Genomic DNA, 12437 nt, shown 5'->3' on the forward strand with positions numbered 1-12437 from the left:
CTTATAAACCCGCAGGGTGTCAGGGCTCTAGCAGGACTTGGGGCAGCGAGAGCACGTCTTGATAAGGAGACATTGGGCACCAAGGGTGGGTAGTCTGCAAAGAGAGAGGCTGCTCCCAGGCCAGCTCAGCTGGTGTTAATCTGCCCAACTGTCACTGAGCTGGAATCTCCATCTCCATTTCTTGCTGCTTGATGACAACTTGCCCCCCTTGCCTGACCTCCAGCTCCAGGCTTCTTTCCTGCAGCTCTGACCAGAGGTGCACCCCTCTGAGGAGCTTTCTGCTTGGAGGTCTTATGTTATTCCCCTCCTCCTACCCCACTCTGGGGCTGGTTCTCGTTCCTGTGGGCAGCAGCTCCACTCCAGGTTCCCAGCCACCCGATCTGCTGAGCAAGTGACTGCAAGACTGAAAAGCAGCAGAACAAAGGGCTAACTATAATAGAAGCTGTAGCTCACGAAAGCTTATGCTCTAATAAATTTGTTAGTCTCTAAGGTGCCACGGGTACTCCTTTTCTTTTTGCGAATACAGACTAACACGGCTGCTACTCTGAAACTTATAATAGAAGGCTGGTCCCTGTGGGTGAGCAGCGCCTGGAATGCTGGGACTGGTCTCCAAAGAGAACCAGGGGCTGGGGAAGGGTGAGGCAACAGGAGGGGGAGAGTAGAGGTGTGGGCAGCTGCTCTTCTGCCTGCAGCCTCTGTATTCCCAGCTGGAGCAGTTGTTGGAGGCTAGCAATTTCCAAGCTCCGGCTGCATGCACACAACTGCCATGAAACATGCAGCATGAGAGCCAGACACCGGGGGCCCTGTGTCTTCTACAGTCCTGCAGCTAGGGAATCTGCTGCCAGCTCCTTCCAGTACCACTGAATCTCAACTTCTGTCACAAGATGCAAGCTTCTAATGGGTTTGCAAAGAAAACTTTCAGAAAGTGCCCTGTGTGTGATTCACTGGAGCGCTGCCTGCCTGACAACACCCACCTCAGAGGCGGGAGCTTCCCCATTCATCTCAATGGGATAACTCTGACCTCTTGTGCTATGTCTATATCTTGCCAATTCTTTCTGCCTAACATCTATGGCCTTTTCTACCCACCCATGCAGCTAAAACTCTTGTCCAGGTTCTTACAATCTTGTGTCTCAATTTCTGCAACGGCTTTCTCTCAGGCCGTGACAAATGCAGTTTTGTCCTGCTTATATCCAATCAGAATGATGCTGCAAATATCATTTTCCTAGCTCGTTGCACTGACAATCTCCCCCTCTCTTTGCATCTCTCCCCTGGCTCTGTCACATCAAACAGAAGCTACTTGTTTTTGTTCTTAAAGCCCTTTATGGTCTGTCACCACTTTACCTATCATCTCTCATTTGCTATTGAGATGTTAGCTCCTGCCTCCAATAGGCCCATGATCCTGCCTCCCTCGCCCATCGGTTACATTTTCAAGCAAGCGCCTTTGTGCTTTCTCCCGTTCTCTCTCCATAAACATCTGCAAAGCGAACTCATTATTCTCCTTAACACTCTCCTTTGCCATGAGGCTAACAAAGAAACATAAGGAGGGTTCGGCTGCTGGTGTGTGCTGAGGCCACGGCCTGTCGTGCTGACCAGCACAGTCTCTGGTTCCTTCATACTGCCCCACTGCTCTGTCTGTGTCCAGCTGTTGTCTCTTCTCTTACATGTGCAGTGCTAGCTCTTTGGGCAGGGATGGTCTTTCTGGGCTGGGCCACCACTGTGGGGCCCTGGGCCGTGACGGGGGCTCCTTGGTGCTCTGGCGTTACAAATAATGAGCGGATGCTACGTCACTGCTGTCACGTTAGCAGGAACCTCCAGCTCCTGGGCTTCTCCATTGCTGTGGGCAGCCCGGGCGGTTCTTGAGGCAGGAACAGAAGGGCATCTGGCTGGTGGGGTGCGGGAGCCAGAGTTCCCTTTGTCACTGGGGAAGGGAAAGGGGAAATGTGTTACCAGAACCCCTCCCGCAATGTCCCCTCTGCAGCTGCCCCCCTCCAGCTGTCCCACTACAGCCCCTTGCAGTGATGTGCTGCCAATGGGAACTGGGGGCAGGAATACCCAAGGAAACCCACCTTAAAGCTGAGTTTGGCTTTGGCTCAGCACACGAGTCAGGCAGCTTTAAGGCACCAAAGGCCTCTGGCTTGGAAGGTGCAGAGATGTCGGCCAGCAGCGCTCCACTCTGGGGAGCCCGGGGCCCTGCTCTCAACACGCAGGACAGCCCTAATGGCCCTTCAAGTTACAGGGGTGAGCATGAGGGCCTGAAGGCCCCTGTGTTTACCCAGCCCAGGTGTGACGAAGCGGGACTGTTCTTAATATTTCCTCTGAATATTGTGGGGGTGCCTCAGTTTCCCCTATGCAGGTCTTAAGTATCTAGGTGGTGGGATAAGGGTGTATAATCGTTGCAGAGCCCTAGAGGGCAGGTGCGTGAAGGGGTCTGGCCACAGAGAATGGCCGACACCCTGTTTCCTGGCAACTGGTGGCCTGGCCCTTCCCCCCGCAAGGTGAGAGCTAAAGGTTTGGAGAACAAAGGAATCAGGTGCCCTCCTGGCCCGGGAAAGGGACAAATCCCAGAGGAGGAGGGGGCTGGAGAGAGTTTCAGTTTGGGGCTGGCTGGGGACATGGAGTGAAGTGCAGATGGGGTTGTCTGGCTCACTGCCCCCCAAAATGGACCCAGCTGAGGGGTCCTGTTCTCTGCACCTACAAGCTCTGTGTTAGACCATGTTCCTGTCATCTAATAAACCTCTGTTTTACTGGCTGGCTGAGAGTCACGTTTCACTGCGGAGTTGGGGGGCAGGACCCTCTGGCTTCCTCAGGATCCCGCCTGGGCGGAATTGCTGGGGGAAGCACAGAGAGGGGCAAGGTATGCTGAATGCTCCGAGGTCAGAGCCAGGAAGGGGGAAGCCGGGTGAGCTGTGTGTCCTGCAGACAGGCTGCTCACAGAGAGGAGACTTCTCCAGAGTCCTGACTGGCTTCATAGGGAGCAGATCCAGAGCATCGCCCAGGGACTCTGTGACAACTGGTGGTAGCAGTGGGATGTACTGCACCCTGTAGATGGCACTTCCTGCAGTAAGTGACTGGGGAGCAGTAAAACGAAGGTGGATTGATGAGGACCAGGCGCGCTGAAGGCTCAGAGAGGAGTGGTTTCAGGGGGCGGTTAACCCCTGGGAGCATGTGACCAGTGAGAAGGACTGCAATAATGGGGTCCCCCTGGGGACTACGGTGAGCAGTCTCAGGAGTGGAGGAGCCTGCGGCGTGGCCCTGGGAGACAGAAGGACTTTTGCAGTAACAGGGTCCCCCTGGGGATTGCAGCGAGCGGTCCCAGGGGTGGAGGAGTCTGCAGGTTGACCCTGGCAAAGAGATGGTGACCTCGAGAAGGGCTGGCACACTAGGGGCTCTCCCTAGAAACCATGGGGAGCTGAGAGCACACAGGCCTGTGAGTCCACAACAACTCGGGAACAGCAGAGTGAGGGCCTGCCACCATCTCCTTACGAAGGACATTGTAACCCTGTGCAGAAAGAGAGGGTTGCGCATTGGAAAGTTCACCAAAGCACAGTTAATCGTGCAGCTGGAGGAGGATGATCACTCTAAGGAGCAGATTCCTGACCCCAGATGGGGCTATAGCACGATCTGGGAGCAGCTGGAGTGGTAGCCAGGCATCCCCAAGACTCCTGTCCCTGACCAGACCGGGGTCTTCACGATCGGGTTCCCCATCAGGGGATCGGAGACGGACAGGATTGGAGCTGAGTCCAAGAGAGCAAGAGGACTGTGAGAGACAGCGAGAGCCCAAGAAAGAACTGCAGACACAGCAGCAGCATGAACTGGTGATGGTGGAGCGGAGAGGCAGAGGGGACCTCCCAGGGGTGAGTGGGGATAGACCCCAGGGGGCCAGTTCCACAGGGAATCTCAAGACTAAATTGCTGCTCCTGGTTAAGGGGGGGATGTGGATGCCCCCTCACTGCTTTTGAGCAGTCTGGCGATTTGAACCAGGGGGACCCTGTGGAAAAGCCCTGGTGTCTAGCTCCCTTGCTGGGTCCCAAGGCCATAGACTCCATCAGCCAGATGGGTGGGGAGGTGGACAGGCTCCCACTCCTGACCCCAAACTATATGTCTGTGTGGAGTTTCCTGGGCTCAGGCCCCTCGGACCCCCAGTGGGAGCGGAAGGTGATGGTCAATGGGGAGACATTCCTGGGGTGGCGAGATCCTGGGACAGAGAGAGCTGTTCTCAGCCCCTGGTGGTGCAGCCTCAGATGCTGAGGGGCTGGGTGAGCTGGGTGAGGGTCCCAGGGATGAAGCCCCTCGCCCTGCCTATGGCCCAGATCCCTGTGCAGACCCAGGAGGGGTGGGGCTGGCTGGTCATTGGGGTTCTCCAGGATATCAGCTGTGAGACCCTGTTGGGGAGTGACTGTGTCTCTTTGGGACAGGATCCAGGCCCTGCTCCAATAACTGCTGAGGGTTTGAATTTGAATCCAGGGAACCAACTGGCAGAGAGGGAAATAGTCAGTGAAAATGCAGGTTTCAGAGTAGCAGCCGTGTTAGTCTGTATTCGCAAAAAGAAAAGGAGTACCTGTGGCACCTTAGAGACTAACAAATTTATTTGAACATAAGCTTTCGTGAGCTACAGCTCAGATGACCTGGCTGTCAGCAGGGAGGAGCTGCTAGGCTCAGGCTACCTGCCTGCCTGTAACCAGACCCTTGGGGCTGGGTGGGACAGAGAGATGCTCCCCGCCCCCTTGCACACCAGAGAGGGAGCTCAGGGGGCTCACACTGGCTCTGATGCAGTGAGGAAAGCAGCGAGCTCACTGCCTGCCCCCACTGGGACAGCAAGGGCAGCGCTGAGCACAGTGGGAGCTGAGACCCCAGCTGAGTGGGGGGGAGACACAGGCAGGGCAGGGGATCTGTGGGGAGTGGCAAGGTGCTTGGTAAGGAAAGTCTGGATGAGCCTAGGCAGCCTTGTGAGCTGATGGCTTTGTCTAGTCAGCAGGGTGGGAAGGTGAGGAGAGTGGAAGGTGAGTGTCCCTGGACCTTACCTGTTAGCTGGGTGGAGAAGTGGGACAGGGAAGGAAACATGCCTGTGTCTGTCAGGGGTATTGACTCGCCTATGGAGGGAGCTACCCCGGTTTCCAAGCAGTTGTCTGGGAACAGCCCTTTGTGCTGGGACCAGGGGAATGAGATCCCGAGCTGTGTGTCTGGGAAAGGAGAAAGTGTGTCCGGCTCTTCTTTGTCTGTGGAGCAGACAGAAGGGGCCTTTCAGCCTGGGATGGTTGAGAATAGTGCAGTTGTCTCAGAGTCGGTTCTGGATTCAGCTGAAGCCCAGGAAGGGAATGGTCCTAAGTTTGTGTCTGCTCAGGAGACTGGCCCTGTCACTAGCTCGCATCCAGTTAGCGTCTATGTAAAATCCCAGAGCCCAGACAATTCTGGTGCTTGTATTTTGCCTGTTGCTAGTGTGTGGCTGGGAAAGGGGTAGCAACTCTGTCTAATCAGGGTGAGATCCTAGCCAGGGCACAAGGAGAGCAGAAAGGTGATTTGATTGTGTTACCTACTGAGGGTGTGGAAACCTGTAGCAAGAAGGAAAAGATTCCTGAACTTGTGTGTGGCAAAGGGAAGGAGAAGGCTCCCAACCTTTTCTCTAGGGAGTCTGTCAGTTTGCCTGAAAGGGGATTGTGTAGGAATCCGCCTCATGGGCCAGAGGTGATTCTGGATGTAAGTGAGACCCAGAAAGAGTCTGTTGTTGCTCAGGGAAGTGTTTCTCTAGAGCAAGCCCTAGGTGAAGAGGGAAAGGGCAGAATTTCTGTGAAGGGTGAATTGTTGCATAGAAAAGCCCCTAGGGAAAGGAATCCTCCTGGAGTCTTTGCAAGCAGTTTACTGCAACTGAAGGGTGTGAAAGTGATTTAATCAAGACAGTTTCAGTTCCTAACAGCCAGAAATTTTCTGTTGTGAATGGATCCACTGACTCTCCTGTTGAAAGATCCAGTGTGGATAGCTCTGAGAAGGTCTCAGATGAAATGAAAGCTGTTAAGAAAGTTAAACAGGTTTCACAGTCCTATGTGTGGCTGTGTTTGGCCAGCTTGTTGGGGAGACAAGGTTGTTGAGAAAGGGATGTCTCCATGCTAGTTCTGTAAGTGAACAGTATGTGGCCCAGGTCAAGATGGGGTCCCTTAACCAAGAGAGCCCGAATTGCAGGCCTTCAGACTGGAGCGCTGGGAGAAGACCAGATCCCAGTTTGACCCCCGGGGGTTTTGGGGTGGCAAAAGGGCACGGGCCGCATAAACCTTCCCACATGCGGCATGTGAGTGCTATCGACTACCCCCAACCTAAGGGAGGGCGTGAAACTGGAAGGGCCTGGTGTAACTCCCACCAAGGAACGGGAGAGATGCTGGGGCATCCATGGGAACGTTGGTGGCTTCGAACTTCCCCAGGTCACCGGCTAAAGTGACCCCGCTCAGTTCGGTCTCGAAGGGGGGAGAGATGTGACGAAGCGGGACTGTTCTTAATGTTTCCTCTGAATATTGTGGGGGTGACTCAGTTTCCCCTAGGCAGGTCTTAAGTATCTAGGTGGTGGGATAAGGGGGTATGATCGTTGCAGAGCCCTACAGGGCAGGTATGTGCAGGGGTCTGGACACAGAGAATGGCCGACACCCTGTTTCCTGCACCTGATGGCCTGGGCCCTTCCCCCCTGCAAGGTGAGAGCTAAAGGGTTGGAGAACAAAAGAATCAGGTGCCCTTCTGGCCCGGGGAAATGGACAAAGCCCAGAGCGCATGGTGGGGCAGAGGATGCTGAATGCTCCGAGGTCAGACCCAGGAAGGGGGAAGCCGGGTGAGCTGTGTGTCCTGCAGACAGGCTGCTCCCAGAGAGGAGACTCCCCAGAGTCCTGACTGGCTTCGTGGGCAGCAGGTCCAGAGCATCACCCGGGGACTCCGTGAAACCAGGGCGACAGGCATGAGTGGGGCTGGTGGAAGGGGAGGGGCCAGCAGAGCTTGGCTCACAGCCCCGCGTAGCCTCAGGACAGGGGCAGCCCAGGCAAGGCAGGGTCCCACTGCTGGCAGCGCTAGGTCCCTGTGGGGCCATCCGGGCTGGTCTGTGGGCAGCGTCTTGGCTGGGCTCGTTGCTGCTGGCTGGGGAATGTTGCTCTGGGCTGTGGGAAGGTGCCCAGCCTCCGGCCTGTTTGTGTTTGCTCAGGTGACCCTTTGATGGCCCCCGCCTGGTGCCCTATGGCAGATGGAGCTCACACAGCACCGGGGCGGCTGCCTGGTGCATACCCAGGGCTCCAGTGTCAGCTGGGCCCCTGGAGCGGAGAGGGAAAGTCTCTGGCTCTCAGCTGGGCATGTTTAGCAGGGGACAGCAACATCTCCGGGAGCCCTAGGCAGAGGCAAACCCAGCTGCTGGATGCAGCTTACGGGCCAAGAGTCCTCATGTCTGTGAGAAGCTTTTCTGCTGAGGGATCGCACAGTGCTGCCATGCTCAGAGAGGGCCTCAGCCAAACTGACATGTAGCCAGCTGTGGGGTGGAGCAGAGCAGGTGCTCAACAGAACTATGCTGCATGGCCTCGCTGCACCTGTTCGGACTCTGCTAGGGCTAGAGTGTGACTGCTCCTCCCAGCCCAGGCAGCCATCTCTCGCCCTGCACGCTCAGCCTTTCCACCCACCCAGCCTCTCCATGTTCCTCAGCCCAGCCTGTGCCCCCTTCCCTGCCCACCCAGCCCCCAGGCTCCCCATACCTCCGCATCTATGTCCTCTTGCTCTCCCAGGGCTCTGCTCATGCCCCAGCCCCATATTCCCCCACTGCCTCCCACTGTATCACAGCCCATTCCAGCTCTGCGCTCCTCCTTCCCTGCTCTCTTCAGAGCCTACTCCCAGGGCCCCGCAGCTTCAGGGCTTCTCATACTGCCCCCAAGGCCTGGGCCCAGCTGCCAGACCCCTCTGTCCCCTCCTTCCACAACCCCCGATGCTCTTCCCCTCCCTGTCTTTGGCTCTGGTCCTCTTCAGGCTGGGGAGGAAACTAGTGTGTCCTAAAGCCTATTTGCATGGTATGACATGCTCTAGCCCTGTGTTTCATTCCTATAGGGCAGGGGCTGGGCTTTGTCCCTCTGGAGCTAAGCGTCTCCAAGAATGGGATCCAGGGAGTTACAGGACCTCCAGGCTCGACCTGGCACACAATTCCTGGCCAGATCCAGGCCCAGCCATGGGGCCCCCAGACCTGCTGTAGGACGGGGAGTCTCCAAGGGCATCTAGCTCCCCGGCAGGGTTATTTCTGGAGATTCAGCCAAAATTCCTTCCCCTTTCTCTGTTCCATCCTTTGCATTCCCCTGATCATTCCTATCCCCCTGAGGGGCTGGGCTCATAGCTCCCTCTGGCACCGCTCAGCCCAGCTGCTTTGCACATGGAGTTGTTCCCTCCAGGACTCGCCCGTCTCCCTGCAGACCTCAGCCACTGCTGGGTCCCAAGCATTGGGCTGGGCTTCCCCAAATGCCCTGCACTTTGTTGCTCTCTCTCTCTGGGAAGACGGTGCTCAGAGCTAAGTGCCGGGTCCTGGGGCAGCGGAGGTCACCTCAGGGGCTGACAGATGGGGACCTGCCCTCCTTGATCTGCGGTGGGCGAGTGATCTTTGGGATTGATGGGCTTGGAGCTGTAGGCTGGGGCCCAGGATGGTCTCAATCTCCCCAGGGCTGGCTACGTGGACTGCCCCCTCCCTGCTTTGGGATGGGAGGCCTCTGTATGATACAAGACCCAGAATAGACCTGGGTCCCCTTGCTGCTGCCTGCTCCTGCTCTTGCTGAGGGCTGGGTGGTTACCAAAGGAAGCAGATGGGCCAGAGCTGGTTTGAGTAGGAGACTGTCTCGTCCTAATGTTCATTCCTCCTGGCCTGGAGAACAGCCTTGTCCCATGGCCTGAGAAGGGGCCCGCAACAAGTGGTGTCTGGAAAGGTGGGAGGCCTCAGGAGGGGGCAGGACTGGGTTTTAGGGCCCTGCTGATTACTGTCCCCCTTAATGGTCCAGCAGGGGGAATGAACAGCGTGGAAGTGAAATTTACAGGGGATGCTCCCTGGGAGAAGCTGCAAGCGCAAAGAGATCAAAGCCCTGAGACAAAGGGCCTGGAGAGCCTGGAAACGGGCTGGGAGTGACAACCCGGGGCAACAACCGGCCCCCCAGCTCCTCAGTGGAGACGGAGGAGTGAGAGACCAGGGGCAGAGGCGGCAAGCGAGATGGGAGTTTGCAGCGATAGGTCATGTGCAATACCCCAGAGCAGAGAACAGCTCTGGGACCAGTGCGGCTGGGCTAGGTAGGCACAGAGCGGGGCAGGCTGCAGGGTGCTTGGAGTGGGGCTGGGCGGCAGGGCACAAAGTAAAGGAGTTATGGCTCCATTGTTCAGCCAAGCAAGGGGGATGGGATCAGGAATCTGCAAAGATCTGAGGGGTCCAGCGCACATGGAGGGTGGGGGTCTGGGGGGGAACATGGAGAGGAGTGGCTGGGAGAATCTGGAGTGGGAACATTTAGGCTGAATCTCAGGAGAATCCCCTATCAAGGCGCTGCATGCAGCCAGAAGAGTCATCCCCATGGGGAGATGGGGAGTGTACACTGGTGGGGTCTGGGGACTGCACTTGCTCTGAACCCCAACCGATGGATTTATAGCCTCCACAAAGGCAGGGTCCTTGCCCCAGAGAACTTGCAGCCTGCGCGAGGGACCTAGACAGAGCAGTGAGACCCGGGGGTGGGGGGCATTTCAAAGGGGGCTTGGTCTGCAGCGGGGTCCAAGTGAAAACACTCTCCCTGTGGGCTGGCAGGGCCAAGGGGTGTTGAACGGTGGCCAGTGAGGAGGGGCCTGGTGCATGGCTGTCAGGGAGGCCCCAGAGGCAGCCTGGGAGAGGCCAGCGGGACACCTGTAAGAGAAAGGGGCAGGGAGCAGGGGTGGCACCAAAGGACCCTAGGTCTGAGCTGTAGCCAGGCTGAGGGAGTGGGCCCATGGCGCAGGCCATGGGGGGAGACCTGGAGGGGACGGGCAAGAGGACGGTTGGGGCAGCAGCCCCGGGCCGGGCAGACAGAGTGGGGAAGAGCGGGAGGGGCTGGGGCAGAGGGGGCTCTGTGGGGAGGGGCAGGGGCTGGGGCAGAGGGGGAGGAGGCTCTGTGGGGGAGGGGGAGGAGGCTCCATGGGGAGGGGAGGGACTGGAGCAGAGGGGGAGGGGCTGCGTGGGGCGGGGCGGGGGCAGATGACAAGCAGAAAGCAAGGGAAGGAAGTGGGGGTGGGAGCCCCACATTGCTATGTCTGGTTTCCCAGCATCCTGCCAGGCACCTGAGCAGAATATCAAGTGAGGCGAGAGTGTGAGCTGGGCAGGGAGCTGCCATCCGGACTGCAGAGCCGGCCCCAGCCATGTGCTCCCCTCGGACAGCCCCCCCCAGGAGCCGTGCCCCCCACCTCCAGGGACAGCCTCCCCCCAGGAGCTGTGCCCCCCCATCCAGGGACAGCCCTCCTCCGGAGGTGGGTGTCAAGCCCCACAGGCAGTGCCAGTTAAAGGATTGTGGGGCCCCATGCACTGTGGGTGATGGGCAGGGTATAAACCCTCAGGGTGGCTTTAGCCCTGGCTCCCTGGCCATGTCCCAGGCTTGGTGTCCATGGACTTCCCATCGCTTGGCCTGGCCCAGCCAGGCCCCGGCAGGCAGGGGAAGTTGCAGCATTGTCAGAATCCCTCCTGGACTAGGGTCCGGGCATCTCCTTTCCTTGTGCAGGGCCTGGCTGGTCTCCCAGCACAGTGAGGGGGACTCTTCAGTGGCAGCCCTGGGGTCAGCCTCAGCCCCCACTCCTCAGACCTTCCGCACGGGGCCAGCACAGGGGCTGGGTGTCAGACAGGCCCCACAGCTGGGGCCCAGTTATGAGATTTGGGGGCTGGGTGTCAGGCCCCACAGGCAGGGCTCAGTTATAGGATTTGGGGGCTGGGTGTCAGGCAGGCCCCACAGGCAGTGCCCAGTTATAGGATTTGGGGGCCCCATGCACTGGGGTGATGAGCACGGTATAAAAACCTCTATAGAACCGAATGGAACGAGAGGAGTGTATGGTAGTGAGGAATGAGGAGTAACCCAGAGCTATAACCCCCGCATCCCCTGAAATCTGACCTGTCCCAAGGCTACAGAGAGGCCGGAAGGTGCCGGCTAAGTGACAGCCAGCCAGGCCTGGGGACATGGTAGAACTATCAGTAATAATGGAGAAAGGCAGACGGGTTCAACAGATATTTCTGTTGTGTATTTGGGAAAAAACTGGATGATGGAGTCAAGGCAGATGTTGATACACTTCCCATTCCAACAGTAATTGGGAAGATGTTAAAGAGCAGCCACTAAAGTTAAACATTTTAAAATCAGCGGGTCCAGATAACTTACAGCCAGGAGTTTTCAAAGAGCTGGCTGAGGAGATGGCTGAACCATGAATGTTGATTTTCAGTAAGTCTTGGAGCCCTGGGGAAGTCCCAGAAGACAAAGACAGCTAATGCTGTACCAACATTTAAAGAGGTAAAGGGGACCATGTCTGAGGTAAGAATGACCTAGGTAATTAAAGGCCTGTCAGCCTGACATCAATCCTGGGCAAGATAATGGAGCGGCTGATACAAGAGTTGTTTAATAAACAATTAAGGGAGGGCAATATTATTAATGCCAGTCAATGTAGGTTTATGGAAAATAGATCCTGTCAAACTAACTTCATATCTTGTTTTGATGATATTACAGGTTTGGCTGAAAAGGAAACAGGGTTGATGTAATATACTTAGACTTCAGTGAGACATTTGATGTGGTACCGCATGTCATTTTGATTAAAAATGCAGAACAATACATAATTAAATTGATTAAAAGCTGGTTAAATGACAGGTCTCAAAATGTAATTGTAAACGAGGAATCATCATTGAGCTGGCTTGTTTCTAGCAGGGTCCCCCAGAGATTGGTTCTTGGCCCTGTGCTATTAAATAGTTTTATCAATGAGCTGGCAGAAAACATAAACTCCTCACTGATAAAGTTTGCAGACAACACTAAGATTGGGGGAGTGGGAAATAATGAAGAGGGCAGGTCACTGACAGCAATCTGGGTCACTTGACAAGATGGGAGCAAGCAAACAATACGCATTTCAATACAGACAACCGTAAAGTCCTACATCTAGGGACAAAGAATGCAGGACACTAACAGGAGAGAGACTCTATCCGGGGAAGCAGTAACTCTGAAAAAGACTTGGGGGTTGCGGTAGTCGATAATCAGCTGAACATGCAATGCTTTGGCCAAAAGGGTGATTCTGGGATGTATAAACAAGGGAACCTAAGTAGGAGCAGAGAGACTCTTTTCCCTCTGCATCTGGCATTGGTGCAACCGCTGGTGCCCACAATTCAGGAAGGATGTTGATAAACTGGAGAGGAGTCAGAGAAGAGCCAGGAGAATGATCACAGCATTGGATAACTGCCGTGTACTGACAGACTCAGG

This window comes from Dermochelys coriacea, chromosome 4 (assembly GCF_009764565.3).
Source record: "Dermochelys coriacea isolate rDerCor1 chromosome 4, rDerCor1.pri.v4, whole genome shotgun sequence".
Lineage (NCBI taxonomy): Eukaryota > Metazoa > Chordata > Testudines > Dermochelyidae > Dermochelys > Dermochelys coriacea.